The 20,405-nt window shown below is 35.0% G+C and overlaps 1 pseudogene; it reads left to right on the forward strand.

Annotated features, from left to right (window-relative positions):
• Positions 1-10,479: 10,479 nt before the first annotated feature.
• Positions 10,480-13,288, forward strand: LOC140037933 (AT-hook motif nuclear-localized protein 21-like; annotated as a pseudogene).
• The last annotated feature ends 7,117 nt before the right edge of the window (positions 13,289-20,405 follow it).

The following is a 20,405-nucleotide window of genomic DNA, read 5'->3' on the forward strand; positions in this document are numbered from 1 at the left end:
TTGGTTGACTGTGAAATTGATAGATATAGGTGGTATATTGTGTGTAGAAAGTGCCTACCAAAAATCGTTTCATTTGGTTGCGTAAAACTTGAGCTTTGGCAAGAATCAAATCTGGAAAAACGTATAGCAGGGGTTCTCGGACAGTGTTTTTTGTTCGAACATAACTTTTTGTACAAAAATAAAAATTGAGTACCATTAGTGGCATTCAAAACTAGACATTCATAGTTTTCGAACGGTATAAAAAACTCCTACTGGTTCATTTTGAGTGAACGGCAGTGAGTCGGCAAAGTTAGCTATTCTGTTTTGATTGTTCATACGACTGAAACTAGAAGCTGCTTTTTGTGGCTTGATTTTGTCCTACTTGTTAAAGGATTTTCAAAATGATGTCTTGTGATGAATTGTGGTATTTGGAACCTAGTTTCCAACGCCACCAACCATTCTCAATTTGAGTATATATAGATTTAGATATGGCTTGATTTCGAAAACGCGACAAAGATAGAAAACTGGAAGTTTTTCCTTTCTTGTTGGCCGAATGGTCAAACTTGTCTTGGGATGTTTTGTTTCAAAAATCTTGATGTCAATTGCTTGTCAATTGCTTATTAAATGTTATAGGATCTTGGTTTCAAAATGGATCGAATTTGGGGCTGATTTCATTGGACAAAAACCTTTGGAATGAAAGAAAGAGTGGCTTGGCAGATTTGCTTTGAAAATTTCACTAATTTTAGTCATTTTGTTAACTATGCTCCCACGTGATTTTTTGCCTATAATTTGATAGAGACATAGTTTCCATATGGAAGTTTAAGTGTACCAAATTTGGTGTAATTTCAATACCATTTCGATACCCAAATAGCACTCCAAAGATGACTCTTCAAATCTGGAAATTTTTTATCAGTGTACAAAATTCAGCCAACTTTAAGCTACTATATCTTGCCGCTCAAATATCTGAATTTTGTTCCATTTGTTGTGTTTGAAATATTTTTTTGGAACTCTTGTAGTGTTACAAATTTCAAGGGCTGATTCACTTTCTGTGAATTTTACCAAATTTCCAAAGATTACAAGAAAACCAAGACTGGTTCAAACCTGCTTCTTGGAACTGTAACTTTGAGCTGAAATATAAATACTTTCTATTTGAAATCTTGAAAAAGTATCTTCTAGGAACTTTTAGTACTTTGGATCTAGTTTCCAAAGGTATAAAGTTTACCATTTTTGGACGTACGAAACTCAAGATCTGATTTTACTAAATTTATCGCGCAAAGCTAAAAATTCTTGATTTCTTAGGAAATGAGTTTTTAAGAACTTTTCATTTCCTTTTGATATTGATAGTTCGTTTTGAATCTGATTTCATGGAGGATACGAGTTATCCCTTGTGACTTTGAATTCTCACTTTTGAATCTTGGATTTCACTAGAGTGAAGCTCTTTTAAGACATTGTCTTAGTATTACGCAAGTGTACATTCTTCCTTGTTTGGCAAGGGGTTTGTAAGTATTAGTAAGTGATAGATAATTGTTTGATTTTTTATGGCTATTACTAAAATTTGGACAAAATATATGACATTAATGCCAAGGTAGATAGTGTTTCCTTACCCCTTCATTTTTAGAAGATTGATATAAATACATACATACAAAGACACACATACATGTGTGTGTGTATATTTGTTGACAACTTTTCATCCTAAGCCACCCATTGAGCTTTCAAGTCTCCATTTGTTTCTTAATTTTTTAAATTTATTTAATTGTTTAAAATGTCATTAGTGCTTTTTTTTGGATTGAATCCAAAATTATGCTTTTATTAGTTAAGTTTAGTCCCTAAAATTAGATTCTTCCAAATGTAGCATAACAAGAAATAGAAAACATGATTTGCAATCTAATTTCAACTGGGAAAAGAGTCCCAATGGCCCTCCAACTCTTTTCCAGGTAAAGTTTTAGCCCTCTAACAATTAAAGATAAATTTTTTGCTCTCGATCTAATAAAATAGCATATTAGTGGCCCTTCTGTCAAATCCAGTAGTTAACTATGACGGGAAGCATAATCTCGTGAGACGCGCGACCAAATATGAAGGGCATTGTAGTCTCTTTGCCAAGACAAAGTAAAAATAGTTTCACCAACAATTTTCCCTCCAACAATTTCCACCCCTTTTGCTATAAAACCCTAGTGCGAAAAAAATCAGATTACTCAATACGGATGGTGCAGCAAAAGTGGTAATTGCCAGGGTGGGAGGGGTTGTAAAGGCAGAAATGGAGTGGCGAATACGGAGGAAAGATGACTACTTTGATCCGTACCTTGTTTACGGTAATTGAAATTGTTGTTTACTAACCCATTTGGGTTTAAGATTTGTTTATATGCATGTGTAATGGAACTTATTTGTTTATATGTTTGGGTAATGGTGATGTTGGGAGGCTAAGTGGTCCAATTTATGGTCCTACTTTGTTTGTTGTAAATTGACAATGTCGGACAAAGGAAGTTGTTTTGAAAGTGATGTCTTTTAATGGCTAGGGTCTTTTTTTTTTTGGCTGAATTTGACCAATTCAATATTTCATTTGTTAGCCTCTATGTGTTTTTTGTTGACTGTTTTATCCCAATTGCCATTGTAGAGACTGATTCTGAATGGTTTACTATTCGGATGCATCATGGGGTAGAATTATGTGGGAACAGTATATATGGTATGCTAATGGAGAGGTGGACTATGTAGATGTTTGTGATGCCAAAAGAATGTCAACCATTGAACTAAATAAAATGGTAGAGAAAATGAGACATCGTAAAGCTGCCATAATGTACTACTACCTTGAACCAAATAAGGATCTAACAAATGGTTTAAGAGAGTTGTGCACAAATGATGACGTTAAAAAATTTTGTGCTTGGACTTATAAATACAAGGTAATGGAAGTCTATTGTAACCATCTAACAACTGAAGAAATTAATAGTTGCAAGTCTCCCATAGTGATCCAACCAGCAGAGAAGAAGAAGAGTGGTGTTTTGATAGAAGAGTTGGATAAGGAGGGTAGTGTAGTAGAGGAATCTTTTTCTCACCTAGTTCCTAAGAGGAGGCTGTTCATTAGAGATTCAACTGGAGGACAGAGTGTGAGGACTCGCAAAATTTACTTATTTAATCTCCTATTTTTAACTTATTTAATTATTTATTAGGTCTTTTACTCCGAATATTATTTTCTAAGCTCTTGAGACCTAATTACATGGAAATATAGTTTCATTATATTTTTAAAGTGACTTGTTTCAAAAATTAATTTTCGAGAGCTCGTTTAGTGAAAATAGAGAACACGTCTTTGGGAATCTTGACCGATTGAGAGTACAATAAGTTTGGAATATTGGAGATTTGTATAATAGACCTAAATTAGGTATTTTAAGGTTTAAATACTCAAGTGATAGTTATTAGTACTATCGTTATAAGAATTTCTCGGAAGTTTCGCGTTACTGCGCTTAAATTGGAGATACGCGTTTTCACACGCGCGATTTAAATTTAGGAACTTTAGACCCTTATTTTGGGACAATTAAGAGTGAATAATATTTGTATAAATATAAGTGCATTAGAGGTTTAGTGCACTAGTGAAACAAATGTAAGAGGAATCGAGCACAAAACGCAGGAGAGTTGACTTTTGGAGCATTTTGGGCCACACATTCTTAAGCTTCTCATGGGTGCATCACACTAGATCAAAACCCTTCAATTCATCATCTAAAGTGCAGTGCAGCTCCTTCTTTTTTTGCTCCAAGAACAGCCGGCCAAGGAAACAAAAGAAACAACTCAAAACTCTTCAAATTCCATCTTCATTTCTTCAACAAAACACCACCAAACTCCACCAAAATTGAACCGCACCTAGCTAATCACTTGGTGATCATCTTAAGCTAGAAAAGGGGCTTCATTTCCACGGTTTTCTTGAGCTTCAAAGTAATTAAAAATTCTGATTTTTTCATCAAGAGAGGTAATGAATGATCAACCTCTTAATTCTTGATTTATGGAAGTTAGATTACACTCATGAGCTCTTGGATTCTCATGGGTAGCTTTAATTTGTTGTAAAATTGGTGAGTTGGATCTATGAACTCCCACTCTTGGATGATGGCTGATGTGATGATTAATGATGGGTTTAATGTTGGTTTAGTGCTCAAAATGGTAGATTAATGGTGTATAACTAGTAGAAACTTCGAGGAGTGCATGAAGTAAAAAGTTTCGATTTTACCCCTGCTTTGATCGTACCCTTTTCTGCAGAATTTTGAGGGTTTAATGGCTTGTATATGATGTTTATATATTGTATAGTTGTTGTATAAAATTTCATTGAAAAATATTGAGGTTTGGTAGGTCAAATGAATTATTTTCTTGAAGCTAGTGAACCTGGGAACTGTTCCCGTAATGCTCAGATAGCTTGCTTGTTTCGTTCATAACTCTGTACTCCGGTATCAAAATTGAGTGTCGTCAGTGGCATTTGAAACTAGACATTCCCAGATTTCCATTGGTATCAAATATATGTTCTAGTTCTACTTGAGTGAGCCACACCATTCGATTGAAAATCACTGTCCTGTTTCGGTTCTCTCCAGGAGACAGGACAGGACTTGTATCTTGATGCTCAAAAACGAGCTATTTGTGGATAGAATTTGAAAATGGTTTCTTCTGATAAAATTCAGCTTTATGAATGTGTTTTCCAACACCACCAACCATGCTCAATTCCAAGTTGAATTGAGTGAGTGTTGCCATATTTCGAAACTGATGCAGAGAGTAAAAATCCTCTTTTGACTAGTTAAATAGCCTAGCTTGATTTGGGACTTGTTGTTTTGGAAACTTTGATGTCCAACATCTACCAAACTTTATATTAGATGTTCCTTGGACTTTGTTTCACAAATAAACCAGATTTGGGTTGGTTGCTTTGGACAAAATGTTTAAAAAGGAAAGAAGAGCTAGAAGACAGTTTTACCTTGGGGAAATTTCTTGAACTTTGATGGTTTAGTTAACTATCTTCTCGTGTGAATTTTCAAATGAAATTTGATAGAAGAGTAATCCTCATATGGAGGTTTAATTGTGCAAAATTTGGTAATATTCTAAAACCATTTTGATATGCAAATGATGTCACAAAATTCGCTCATCGAATCTGGAAAACTTGTCGTTTTCTCTTAGTCAAATGGTCAAATCTGATTTGGGGAGTTTTATTTCTAAAATTTGGATGTCAATGGTCTTTAAATTGCTCAGTGGATGTTTATGAACTCTTGGTTTCAATAATGGAGAGATTTGGAACTGATTTCATGGTACAAAAAATTTGTAAACAAAAGAAAAGTGAGAAGGTAGTTTAGCCTTGAAACTCTTCATAAATTTTGGTTGTTTTAATGACTGCCTTAGCGTGAGAGTTTTTGTATGAAACTTGGTAGAAATGTTGTTCACACATGGAATATTTAGTGTACCAAGTTTGATGTATTTCTAATGCCAACTCGATGACCAAATGATACTTCGAATCTAGTCTTCAAACCTGGAAAATAGCCCAACAGTCTTAACTTTTTCTGCAAATTGGGGCTACTATATCTTGGTACTCAAAACTCCGATTCTTGTTTTACTTATTGTGTTTTAAACCTTGTTTGCAACTCTAATTGAGTTTCAAATTTCAAAGGTTAGTACAAAACAAGTGAATTTTGCCGAATTTCCAAAGTTGGCCAAAAACCAACTTAAATCTGTCTTGGTAATTCAAGTTACCAACTTTGAGCCAAAATTTGAGTGCCTTTCACTTACATTCGTGGAAAAGTGTTTTCTAATAACTTTTAGTACTTTCAAAGAGGTTTTCAATGGTACCAAGTTTTCCAATTTTTGACATGTAAAATGTGAGATATGATTTTTCAAAGTATCATATCAATCCTGAAAATTTTTCGAATTCCAAGGGAAGAGAGTTTTCAAATACTCCTTATTCCTTCGATATTACTTGAACATTTTATACTTGATTTCCAAATTGAAAACTCAATTGCTCATGTACTTTAAGAAACTCCCCTTGAACCTCGATCTACGAGTAATTGAGGTTCATTTTCATAAGATTTCCTTAGATTTCTCTAGCGTACAATCTTCCTCGATAATTAGAGATTCATAGTGATATTGAGTGGTACTTGATTATTGTTTGCTCAGGCACTCGAGGGAATCTCCAAGAGAAACTCGGAGCGGACACCTAAACGCTTGTTGAGAACCATTCGCTTATTTTGGATTAGGTGAGTGTTCCATATAGGAATACGTATTTGAATAAGTTTAGGACATGTTTATTTCATGATTATTAAGTGTTAAGTACTATGTGTTAAGTATTTACCATACTCATGCCTATTTAAGGAATGTATACTTGCATTGTATATCTACATGAATTGGTTAAATGATTAACCATATCAAATGACCATATGAACTCGATACATGCTTAACTTGCTAGATTGTTTATTTAGCCTACTTGGTTTTGAAAAATGGGGTCGAGTGTGTACTTTATCACACTCGTTCTCTTTTGAGATGAATAACTCATACTTGGAAATGCTCGAATAACATGACTTGGTATGCTAAGTTTGCATACGTCGTTAAAGTGAATCTCCTCGACTCTCACATGGTAAAAATGGGATAACGGCCAATGATGGCCTATTCATATGACAAATGCCTGTCAATTAACCGTCACTACTCAACCGTTAACCGTCAACCGTTAACCGTTAACCGTTAACCGTTTACCAACCCACATGACTTCCTGATTACTTGACTATTTGCTCACATGATTTCCAATCTACATGACTATTCGATATCCGTGAATTACATGCTCCCATGAAATCAACTTGTATTGCTTACGTGCTTACGTGCTAAGTATCTACTTGATTACTTAATTATCATGAATCACATGTTATATGAAGCTGTCCATCATTGCTAGGCGAGTGTGTACTTTACCTCACTCGACCTACTCAAATGATGAATTTTACCTTTCGTCGAATTACTTGGTTACCTGTGCATGTTGTAAGCTCTAAGCTGAACTTGGGCCCTGCCCTTGGTTACTGACCTACTCGAGCCAGGACTGGGTTCGGTCGGGTAGATTGGAACCCTAGGCCACCGTTTCGGTATACTCGAGTATTACCACCGGAGGGATAAGGTGATGGCCAGTCAAACCGAGGCGATCCGGAAGTCATAAGGTGCAGATGATCGACAGAGTTTCACTAGAATACTGTATCCTACAGTATATGTTTACCTTGTATCATGATAATTGTTTCATGCTAAGATGCCAACATGAAATCCTGAGCTATGCCTGTGATATGCTCCATACCTGTTACCTGTCTAATGTACTCATATCATGATACCTGTTTCATGTTAATGTTCCATACCTGTAACATGCTTAATTACTCGCACTTGTAATAAGCTCCAATCACTCGTGAACTATACATGTCAATGTCTTGAACCATGATAACTGTCTCATGATAAATGTCTCATACCATGATAAATGTCTCAAATTACCCGTACAATGATTATCACCTCATGATAACATGCCATTGTGTAACCTTGAACCATGCATATGATATGCCCAACTTACTTGATTTATTTGAACTGTTAGAGTGTCTTGGAACCTCGCTGGGCTGTGTAGCTCATCACACGTTCCGGTTTTCTTTTACAGAGTTCGAGACCAAGGGTGCTCGTGAGTAGTACTAGATTGTTTTCTTTTGAAAACTTTAAGTTATATTATAACGGATGGCTATTGTACCCTTTTCCGTTGGGTTGTATTTAAGCTTGAAAGCTACATAATTGTAAGTGTGAGATATTTTGGAGTACTTTAATTATGTATTTGAAGTATTATTGAAGTATTCTGAGCTTTAGAATGATGGATTGTAGTGAGTCCTGGCGAGAGCTATGCAGGCGTCCCGCTGATATCCTTTGGTTCGCCTTAGGGAGAAGTGGGGGCGTCACACAGAGTGGAGGTAGAAGAACAACCAAGAACCAGCACATTGGTGAACAAAGTTGCGATGCACAAGCATCTATTCATGAGGAGCAACATGTAGATTCCTTAAGTGAGCAGCAACATGAGCAACAGCATGTAGGTTCTTCAACTGGAGGACAAAGTGGTGATGCACAAGCATGTCATAGCCAGCAGCATGTTGGAGAAACTGATACACAACAAGAAGGATTGAGCTGTCAACAACCTATTGAAGATGAAGGAAATGAGCTGTCAACAGCCTATTAAAGAAGAATGGGAAAAGGATCAGCCACTAAAAGAGGAACTCGGCCATGATAGACCAAACTTTTGACAAACTCTTTCTGTCTTATGCTGTGTAAACTGATGATGACAAGTCATAACCATATCAGAACATGTTTTTGTGTCTAGTAGCTCTTCTCTATTTTTTTCTTTCTAGCAGTTGCTTGTTGGTAACATGCTGATTTTGCTTTGTATTATAGCAGTTCCTTTTGATGCTCATTGTCAAGTGATTAATATGATACAACATGGCTTTATCTGCTCCTTCTTCGTACACCATTATTTTGCCTTCTATCTAAGCACAATACCAAATCAATTCATTGAGTCGAACAAATGAAATACATCACTTTTATTTAATAAAAAGAGATAGCCAGATATTTCATTGGAACAAGCACAAACACAGATTTGATTACTAGCTTTGCGGATACATCATACAACTATAAATCAAAAATTTACATTAAAAGGAACAATTTGGATCATCTTCTTCCCCTACAAACTTCAACTTGGTAAGGGCCAGGCTTTTGCAAGCACCTTGTATTTGCCGAAAATTGACAAGGCTTCCATTTTTTTAGCCCCAACTCATCAAAATTAAAAAAATCAATATCCATGTTAAAAAAAGCAATTTCACCAGCAACTTATTAACCCATTTCTTGCTGCGAATGTATTTCTCCAATTCTTTAACTTTTCCTTCAATTTTGTTACCTTTCTTTCATTTCTTCTTGCTATTTCTTCATATTCATCTCTGTCCTTTTCAGTTGCATTAATCTTTCGAAGAAAGCCAGGTATAATTTCTGTAGCCCGTCGGCATATCACCTCATCGATCCATGCCCAATATTCGCAGCAACCTTCTGCGCATACAACAAACCTTCGCCCAAGATTTTTTGAAGTCCACGAAATAATCACCCTAGTCTCTTTCTCACATCTGCACACCGATAGAGGAGAACTGTTCATTCTTTGCATTTTCAGCTCCAACTTTGATTGGATGGAGATTTGTGTTGCTCTAACTTAAGGTAAGACAAGAAGTTACCTTTTTACTCTCTCTTTGCTTGGTAAACCATCCTTTAGAGACTATAATGCCTTCATAGTTAGTCGCACGTCTCACGAGATGATGCTTCCCGTCATAATTAACTACTGGATTTGACAGAAGGGCCACTAATATGCTATTTTATTAGATTGAGGGCCAAAAATTTATCTTTAATTGTTGGAGGGCTAAAACTTTATTTGGAAAAGAGTTGGAGGGCCATTGGGACTCTTTTCCCAATTTCAATTTTATTAACTTACCAAAATAAAATATCATCATGTTTGATATTGGTTAATTTTACCAAAATTAGAATGAGCAATTAAATGCTTGAACCTAACAATAAGGAAATCTTCCCCAATTCCTTTAGTCTTTTTATTAAACTTAACAAGAAAATAAATTCATTTAGTGCCTATAAAAAAAGTTAAGGAAATATCCTTGCAATTTGTTGATTATATTAAAAATAAATATGAACATATTAATGGTTTGAACATCAAATTAAGGAAATTATAAATGATATGATTTGAAACAAAAATGATAGTCTCAACTTTTTCTTTTTATCACAATTTTACATATTGTGACCTTTATTTTATTTTTTTTATACTCATGTTAGTCAATTATTTTTCTTTTTACTCTACTATCCTTAGTTTGAATAGAGAAGTTAGTTCCATGCTCTTTGTTAGCAAGTTCAAAAGTAACTATACAATCCTAATTATTCTTATGATTGTTTAGTATCTTTTTTCTTAAGTATATATTCTTGGTATGTTGTTTTTCTCTTTCTTACATTTTTGGTATATTAGGTGCTCACAATAATATTTTGAGAACCTATTCAATATAATACTCTTATAATGAGTGTAAGTTTTAAGATGATCAAATTTTATTGATACAAATTTATTTATGATATAAATAACGATGCATTTGGATGGTTAGGCAATTTCATAGTTTCTTTCAAGTCCATGAGTAGGGATTTTTTTTCCTTTGTTTTTACTCAAAATAACTCATTTTGATAAAAAAAAAAATGACACTAAAATTGACTTCATCTTAAACTTTCAGCTTTTCTTTTCCAAATAACATCTTTTGACAAAAATAATTTAACAATTTTGATTTAAAGTGTTAATGCACGGGTCAAAATTCTAGTGTATAGAAATTATATTAAAGAGATGCATTAAAATTTTTGTTAATAGTCATTTAATTTGTATAAACAGCCATTCATTCCTATAAATTTTTATTAATTCTTATGCTCTTTCCTTTGAAAATGGATGTAGTCCAAAGTAGTACGCATGTGATCATGGTGTTGTAAGTACTCTCCAAAATTACTATTCTTAGTATTTAATACTTTCAACAGAAATTCAATTCATCAAGTTTTAGTTTGCTTTTGAATTTCCTTTTAGTCGTGAAACAATCACATATGTAATTACTCTTATTGTGTACTACATATCCTTCACTTATATGTTGACTTACCACTATTGATTAGAGTAAATAGAATTCAATTACGGGATAATATTTGATTACAACTAAATATTAAGTTGTTAAAAGTCAACCATTTTTAATGTGTTTATTTTGAATCCTTGTTTTACAAATACTATATTCACTTTTGTACACTAGCATTTTAAGTTATTGATGGCAGGTGGAATTTTCAGTTGCTGGGTTTGTGGGTACCTCCATTTATTATCAACGACATCCGAATGTTCTCTCTCCCTCAAATTGAGAATGGTGTGGAAGATTTAATGATATGGGCTCCTTCTCAATTTGGAGTTTTCACGCTGAGCTCAGCTTTTAACCTGGTGCAATCACATAAGCAAAGGTCATTTATGTTCTCAAAAGTCTGGCACCCACGAATTCCTTCCAAAGTGTTTGTTTTTCTTCTTCGCTTGTTGCGAAATCGATTTCCCATGAACTCCACGTTATGCAAACTTGGTATTTCGGGCCCATCAAAGTGTTTCTGTTGTGTCCAGGCTAATGGTGAGACTTTGGATCATGTCTTTTGTAGTGGACAGGTAGCAGTTTCAGTTTGGAATTTCTTTGGCTCTGCTTTAGGTGTGCTTAATTTTGGTGGTTCGGTTCGGGCTTATATTGCAGGTTGGTGGTATAGCGCACCAAGAAATGGTTTCATTGCATTTGTTTATTTTATTATACCTTCTCTGATTTGTTGGAATATTTGGAAGTCCATAAACTCGGCACGTTTTGAAGGGAAACTTCTTTCTCACGTCACTATCTCTGAGTTTGTTTTTGACAATGTGAAGGACCTCTTTAGGTTGCAATTCCCTGGGTACCCATTCACTTCCTCAACATGGATGGAGTTTTATTATTCGCTCTCTTATATTTATAAGAAAGTCTCATTTATGATTGTAAGGTGGTGTCGGCTATTCTTGGGTGTAATTAAACTTAATACTGATGGCTGGTCAAGGGGTAACGCAGGGAGGGTAGGTGGTCACTACTAGAAAAATAGCTTTTGGTGACACTTGTATTATGACATTTTTTCCTAAATGTCATAATAGGGTGTTAACATGACAGTCAGTAAGGAGTGTCATTAAAAAGGTGCCAAAAATAGAAAAAACTACACCGTATCACCCTTAATTTTGAAAATTGGCTCTATGTTTTAGCGCGTGATTATTTTCACCCAAAATTCTAATATTTCCTCCCTTTTCTTACTTACCACATCTCATCACATCTCTCCTCACCCGCTGCATTCTCTCTCTTTTTGTACTGTGACCTTTCCCTCCCTCTCTTGTTTCTCTCAATTTAGGGATTGAGAGGGCAGATTTAGCCAATTTTCTTGCCAATCTGCTAATTTTTCAAGGAGGAAGCAACTAGGATTCATCCCACCGATGGAGGTATGATGATTAAGATGTTTGTTTAGTTTATTGAATATCAATGATTCAATTTTTTGTTAACATCAAGGTTGTTTTCTTTTTTATTTCTTGTATTTAAGAGATAATTTTAACTTTAGGTCTAAATGGATGCCGTCGAAAGATAATTGTTTTTTGGATGCCATCGAAAGATTCCAAGTAAATGTTATAGCCTTCTTTAGCATCAGTTTGGTAGCATCTGTGACCCACCACATGTTTGATAAATTGACTAAACGAGTTTTTCATTGCTTGCCAAATGGATTTGCTCTCTAGTTTACTCAATTCTTCCAAGCAGCATGCCCTTTAGTTTTTTGCCAAGGCTCTGCCTTCTTTTTTTGAAATTTATTTTATAAACTAATCTTGAGTTGAATAAAGAACTGAAATACTACAACATGGTTGAATGTGTCTTTATGTTTTCTCTTCGGATCTTTAGTTTGAACATGCATTTTCTGTTTGAGATATTTAGTTGTTTTTGTCTATATAGAGCTGGTCACATCAAACACAAGCTCAGGCGATGTTGTAGCTCTTCTCGGCCACCTAGCTCCAAAAACAAGCCTAAACCCCCGGTGATAATCACTCAAGAGAGCGCAAACACGCTCCGAGCACATAAATTAGAGGTCAGCAGCGGCTGTGATGTGTTTGAATTAGTTGCAACATATGTTAGAAAAAGGCAAAGAGGTATTTGCATATTGAGTAGTAGTGGCACGGTCAACAATGTGAGCTTGAGGCAACCGGCTGCTGCCGGCTCAGTCATGACGTTACATGGCTGGTTCGAAATTTTATCATTGTCGGGCTCCTTCCTTCCACCACCAGCTCCACCGGGTGCCACCAATTTGACCATATATTTGGCTGGTAGATACAGTTAAGTTGTTGGAGGAAATGTTGTGGGAGCTTTGATTGTTTCTGGACCTGTGATTGTTATTACTCCTTCTTTCACTAACGTAGCATATGAAAGACTGTCTTTGGATGAAGATGATCACTCACTTCAAGTGCAGCCACCTATGGTGTCTCAGCCCTCCATTGGTGGCGATGGCAGTGGCACTAGTGCTGCTGTTGCTGGTGGCTCAAATAATAAATTTTCTGATCCATCTTTAGGGCTTCCCTTATTCTAAATTAGTATATAATTTGTAAACACTTTTGGTGTGGATTGTTTGGATGATGCACTTTTGCACAAGTTTGGATGATTGTATTGCTTCTTTTATATTATTGTACTAGCTACGTTACAATCCTTCAAAATTTAGGATTGGAGATGCTTGTGTGGCAGGATGAAATGTGGTTTCTGCCGTCATATGATATGCAGCAAGAAGTTGGAACACTTTAATTTGGATGCTACACTGACAAGTAGAGAATGTCATAAAAGCCTGATCTAGTTACTCTTCAAAAGTGTCATAATATTTCTATCTACTTATACTAAAAAAGTGTCATGATATGTTATTGTACCCCAACATTTCTTGTCATTTGAAAGTGTCATAATATGCATAGATAATGACATTTAATAGTGTCATAATAATGATAAATTGGGACACTTAAAACTGTCATAAACCTATCGTGACGCTAGAATGGACGACGCTTCTAATAGAGCGTCATTAGAGCCTAAACGTCATTACATAGATCTATAATGACGCTTTTGAATGTCATAAAAGGACACTTTTGTAGTAGTGGGTGGTGGGGTTTTGCATGATGATAGAGGAAATTTCCTGCTCGCTTTCTCCTCTTTTTTTGGGAATGTAACTAGCTTTCAAGCTGAGGCGCTCGCTCTTCTCTTTGGGGTTAAGTTGTGTCTCTCTCCTGGTTATGTTAACTTGCACATTGAAATGGATTCATTGGTTCTTGTTCACATCCTAAAACAGGGATCTAGCTGTCCATGGAGTATTTATACAGAGGTTAAATACCTTCTAAAGTTTTCGTCTAATTTTGTTGCAATTTCTCATTGCTTTCGGGAAAGTAATCAAGTTGCCGATTCTTTAGCAAACATGGGATGCGATCAAGGTTTCAATGCAACATATCATCAGCTTGTGGACCTCCCTATGAAAGCTTGTGGGGCGTTTCACTTAGATAGAATAGGCCTGCCTTCAATTAGGAAATGCGTTCAGCGTGGATGAAAAGCCTAGTTCGAATTTCTGCAGTTGAGCTTTATTTGGTTGGCCGTCACATTCTGTTTTAACCATGCAGTTGTTATTAAATTGTCTTCAAACTGTCGTAAAGTTACATTGTAGTAACTTACTACCATGTGGATAATTTTCTTGTATTTGGGTTTGTTAGCAGGGAGTTTCGTCCATTTATAAGGGAAAACTCTGTCGAAATTTTTCTAATAAAAAATTACCTTTAAAAAAAATAAGTTATCTTATTAAATTTTTTGTTAAATAAAACATAAAAAATATAATGAAATATACAAAGCGCCCATGTAAATGAATCGGGAACGAAACTAGTACTGTTATAAAATAAAAATTGTTAGGGAGCATGAGTGTAAGTGAGACCTAGTGTAACATTGAATGATCACATTAGAATTTAGTAACATGGCAAGCCTTTCATGAAAGTGTTGCAACTACCAAATTGGGAGAAGTGAAGACAAAAATTAATTAAATTTCGAATGAAGAATTGGACGTACAGTTGCTATAGTGTAGGATTTGAGTATCCTTTCCCTCCGATTTTTTTCTCAAGCCTGGCGAAAACTCCTTGCCAAGCGCGTGGTTTGTGCTTCCAAGTCCAAATGGTTTTGGACCGCAAACAATTCAACCATGGCCAGTCCATGATGGGTCGATTTCTCGTTTGGACAGTCAGAGCAGACCTAAGGTAGGAATGGTCAGTGCATTCTCACCATAAAGGGATCCCGTTGGAAGAGTCCTTCTTGTTCTTTTGATGAATTGCTGATGGTAAATTAAATTGATAGCCCCTGATTTTTTTTTTTGGGTTTTTCAAGGAATTGTTAAAAAACATACTCTAATATGGTAAATTAATCTATTATTTTTTTGGTTTTTAAGGAATGGTTGGAAATATTTGCTAACCATTTTGGTTTGCAATCGAGTCGTTTTATTACTAATTCAAAGAAAAAGGGAAACCTACTTGATTTCATGTCTGCTTCACTCATAAAATCTGTGGTGCTTCAAGTTCATTTCAAGCCACTCTCGATCAATGTGAGAAGCGCAAACCACAATTGGAGATAAAAGTGCAACAAGAAATGAAAAGATGTTTAACTTTTGGTATAACAAATTAATGATGTTTAACTTTTCGTAATCATTAATGGAGATGGCATTCAACAATTACAATTTAACTATCTGAATTTTACTGTGGACTTGAAGCATAAATGTACGGAATTTTAATATAAGCTTTATAATTAAGGATGAAGTAACGCTAAATATTCCCCAAAAAAGGGTTTTCTAATGATTTTCTTTCATTTTAAACATTCTTTTAATTTAAAATGAACTTTTGGTCGAAATTCTTGCAATTTAAAGTAATTTTTAAACATTGTGATCTCTGCTTACAACTTCATCTATGAAGGAAATTTTTTTAAAAAAAAGGTGTAAAGCCCACTTCTTATTTGATAGATGCAAGAATGGGCTGGACAATGAATCTAAGTATTGCCAAAATAAATGAATAAATAAAAATCTGAAAATGAAGAAAAAGGTTCCTCACATGAATTCTAATTAACTAATGATGAAACTTGGATAAATTTACATAATTTACCAGATTAGTATAGTAAAGATAAGCTAGGCTGCTGCCACCAATTTTATTGAAGAGATTCTCTAAAGAGTAGATCAATTACTTTAACAACATTGGGTGAAGATTATTAAGAAGATGGCAAACCAGTGGGGCATCTGGGGTGTTGGTCATAGTTCGAACCTTACCAACATCATTTTCGCTAAGGATCAGTTATAGTAGATAGGTACACCACAACAACAATAGCAGGAGGAGTTCCCCCTTCCCCCACCATCCCCTTCCCCAAGATCCCTCCTTGTTGATAAAATAGAATTCAAATAACTTTTTAAAAAAAGGGTCAAGGTTCTTAGGATTTCCAAAAAAAAAAAAAAAAAAAAACAGTGGTCATGGTTCTTTTATGCCCAATTACGGAATGTTGGAAAGCAAACAATCAAAGGAAAGGACATTTTACTCCACAAAGCTTATGGGATGGTTTCTCTTTTGTTTCTAACGTACTTTCTTGGACTATAAATATATATCTAGTTTGTACATTCTAAGTGTTATAAGATTGTAGAATAGATCTTCAACAGGGATCTATGTATCTCTAATCCATAACTTCGATTGTGGATAAGTATAGTACAATTCATCCATAACTATATGTACAAGATGTTGTGAGTCCATATATGCATGCCATTCTAATACTCTACAGAACACCTCAATCTCATATAATTTCCTTCATCTTTGTGTACCATTTAGCATCGTATCAAGAGCTACTATATTAGGCTATTGATTTCTTGTTTCAGCCTAACTGAATTTTGTTTCACTATCTAGTTTGAATTGTCCACACTATCATTTTCCCCTGAAAGGCAAAATCTTATTTCTTACTATTTGTGTTTCGGTTGCTTACTATTCCTGTGCCTGATTATGACGTTTCGAGCCTACCCATATTATCTTGGGCTATTTCAACTTACACCCCCAACATATATCAGTTCTAACTCCATACTGTCAATTCCAATTTTGATACATTAACCACGTCGAGAAAATTGATGGTTGTATGCACTTAAGTGCCAAGCACCATTGGTCAGCAAATCAAACTTTCACTTTGTGTCCTTAAATTTTACTTTTTAGATACATTACAACCCAAATTTGGTTGTAATTGATGATCACACATATTTTAAAACGTGCAATAGGCCTAAAAAAAATTTTTGTTTGATATTTGGCACACCATGTGGCCCTAAAATTTATAAGATTTTTTCTAATAGGCATTAATTGGTGCAAATGTGGAATGTGACAGGTTTTTCTTTACAGGTTTAAATTTAGTGATGATAAATTATTAAGGGCAATAAACTCAGTCATAGATAATTTATTTGCAATTGAATAAACCTATCGAACTTATGGTTGATAGATCAATAAATTATGTTGCTTTAATGGCTATTCAACTACCATAATCAATCACTGGTGGCAGAATTCGAGTGATTGTAAGAGGCATATTGACAATGGTGTTTAGCTTATAATGCAGATGATATTCATGTTGTTGGCTATTATATGTTCATTCATGTCTTGTTATATATTCAATTCATTTTCTTATGCCGATAAATAAAAATACGGCCTTTCTCGTCTATTTCGAGGCTTAGTACTTGATTGATTCTGGTTACAGTTTTTTTTTTTTTTTTTTTGCCTTTTTCTGTTAGGCAATGGATATTAGTTATGAATTAAATTATCAGCCTAGCTAATTTAGATTGTTTTATCTCCCTCAATTCAGAAAAAAAATGAAAAAGTTGTGTTTTTTTTCCCCAAATATCAGATCATTTTATAAATAGTCAACTAGGGGTAAAACCCCACAGTACAAAATTTTTTTTTTAGCAAAGAACCAAATTTAATCTGCTAAGAGCTTCAAAACACCTAGCTACACCAGGACTAAAGCAGACCAAAAAAACTAAAACAAACACAATTGACTACAAAACAGAGAAAAGAAACAAGATAAGACCTAAGTAAAGATCTTCCGATCCAAGTCCCAGTTCCTGCTCAACTCCATTACTATCTCTTAACAAATTATCAGAAAATTTGTCGACTAGAATCCCAATAGTCAGGTGTCGTTGCCATTTCCCACTTTAACTTCAACAAAAAGGCCTAAAAACATGCCTCATTTGCAGAATCTTCTCCAAGACCAGCTACTATCAAGAGTAAAAATTTGAGATTGTTTTGTCATTATCATATGTACGGAATTTAAGGATTATATACTTTGTATTCTAAGCTTCTTTGTTTCTTTATTCTCACAAGTTAGCCACTTAACTATTTATGAGCATAATGATTAATGTAGATGGTAAGGGATGACAGCATGTTAGTATCGATCAATGCCCCTGGATCACTGCATGTATGAATTTGAATCTTGTCGATTACCTTGCTTTGTCCTTTAAAAGATGTACATGTTTTGATGAGCGTCTTTACCCCGGCAAAGTGTCTAAAATAAAGTATCTAGTCAAACACTATGAAAATCTTTATGCTGACTAGTGCCCATGTGTGATCAATGCAACTTTGTGATTGGATAGCTCATGCGATATTAGTACATTTAGGAATAATGAAATTCAGAAGAAGGGGGAAAAAATAATAAAAATGCCATATAAGTATTTTCATGTTGACAAAACGATAATTAGATAATAACTTACCAGACGAGTATTATAAAAGTAAGCTTGGCAACTGCTACTTACTTTAGTAAAAATTTTCTTAAAACCATAGACCAATCACTCTAAAGATTCTCACGGTAAAAGATTATTGAGAGATGACATGAGATAATTTTGTAGCTCTTCAAGAGATTTGTCTTTTGGCTCTTTGCTCTTAAAATTAATTTATGTTCAACTTCTGCATGAAGCAGGCATTCAAAAACAATGGTCAAGATTCCTCCACAACTGTTGAACTTTTTAATTAGTATCACATTCTACTAATTAATCTTATTGCTGATCTAATCTTTTATTTGTTATAATTTAGTCTAAACACTTCTAAATATTCCATTGGTCCTCTCCCTTCCCCTCTAGCTCCTCCAAAAGGAAAAAAATAGAGTTATGTGAAACAATCAAGATCTTTGCATTCTAACGAGATTCAAACCCACACTCTATATTTTATACCCAAACCCTCGTTAACAAGCATACAGACCGGTACTCATAGTATTGAGGAATTAAGATCAATTCTGCGAGGATCACTATCAACTACTAAAACTATTCACTTACTCTATTATCTAAACCAATACTCAATCAAATGACAACAGTGTATAACAATGCAAAAGTGAATTAATAAACTTCAAAAAACTCAACTAAATACAATCTTCTAGGGTGTAGAATCTACTAAGGGTGCGTTTGGTTCCCTATGGAATTGGGGTTTAGAATTGGAATTGGGGCCCTAATTCCAATTCCATTGTTTGGATTCTGCTCCCCTCAAAGAATTAGAATTGAATCTGAATTGTATAGGAGTCCAATTCTATGAATTGAATTCTTTACCAGATCAAAAGAATTCTAATTCCAATTCCACGATTAGACGGATCCAAACGCGGATCTAATATGGATCAAAAATTAAAATCGGGTCAAGGGTATCGGCACCCCTCTCTTTCTATCTAACTCTGTCGCGCCCCACTTTTTGATCATGTGGTGTGGAAGTAGTGTGTGTAGTGTGTGTGAACGTGTGTAGAAGTGAAAGCAAAGACCGTGGGATTGTAAAATGTGACGGTTTTGGTCAAGTAAAGTTAAAAAAGGGTTTTTGAATGGAAAATGGAGTCGCCACTTGGTATAGAGTTAGGGTGTACCAAGTCACCCAAAAATGATTTTTGTTTTTGAAAGAAAAAAGTAAACAAACCCTTTTAAAGAACTTTTTAGGTCTACGTAACCAAAGAAAGGGATCGGGAGTCACGTTTGGTAAGGGAGAAGGCAAAGGCAGAGCCTAAGGCACTCCCTTACCCTAGCCAAAACTAGTTGCGTGACTTAACCCCACGTTTCCTAATTTTCTACCCAAGGTATGTATCGCATGTTGGATATGACTAGATGAATGCGAAATGAAAAGGAAAATGCAAACCTAAATCTAAATGTCTCTTATGAGATTTTTGGTCCCAATCACATGGGTTTGTGATGGCCAATAGGAAGAATCTCATAGAGGTCATAGGAAAATGCAAATGAAGACTCAAATATGTGCAAGTGTGAAAATGTATGAAGGATGCGAAATGTAAAAAAAAGGTAAGTGCAAGTGTGCAAATGTGATAAAATAAAGGTGTTCGTGTGTAAATGGATGAAAAATAGAATAGTAGATACATATAAGTGTAATTTTGAGCGCCATTTGTGAGGTGAGAAATAAATAAGTGATAAAAAGATGTTGAGAAAGTGTGGATTGAGAAAAATGAGAAAATGTGGTTAAAAGGTGAAGAGGTGACATAAAAAAGAATGCAAGTGTATGACCCTAAGGGAATGCATCAAGTCGGGCACGGGAAGGACTCCTAACTTTACGACTTTGATTTTTCCTTTGATTAGAAGGAAGAACTAGCGTGCTAAGGCTATTGAGTAGCCACACTCGCTCGTTTCCCTTATCGAAAGGGGACTCTCAAGCAAATGTACTCTATAACTAGCATGAGGATGCAAAAAGCCTAAAATGAGGGGAAAAGGGTTAGAGGAGCATGCCAAATGATAAAAACTAAGAAAAATGCATGAAATGTAGTGAACATGCAAGTATGCACTAGTGAAAGGGGAATCCC

The sequence above is a fragment of the Coffea arabica genome, chromosome 3c, assembly GCF_036785885.1.
Source record: "Coffea arabica cultivar ET-39 chromosome 3c, Coffea Arabica ET-39 HiFi, whole genome shotgun sequence".
In the NCBI taxonomy this organism is placed as follows: domain Eukaryota; kingdom Viridiplantae; phylum Streptophyta; class Magnoliopsida; order Gentianales; family Rubiaceae; genus Coffea; species Coffea arabica.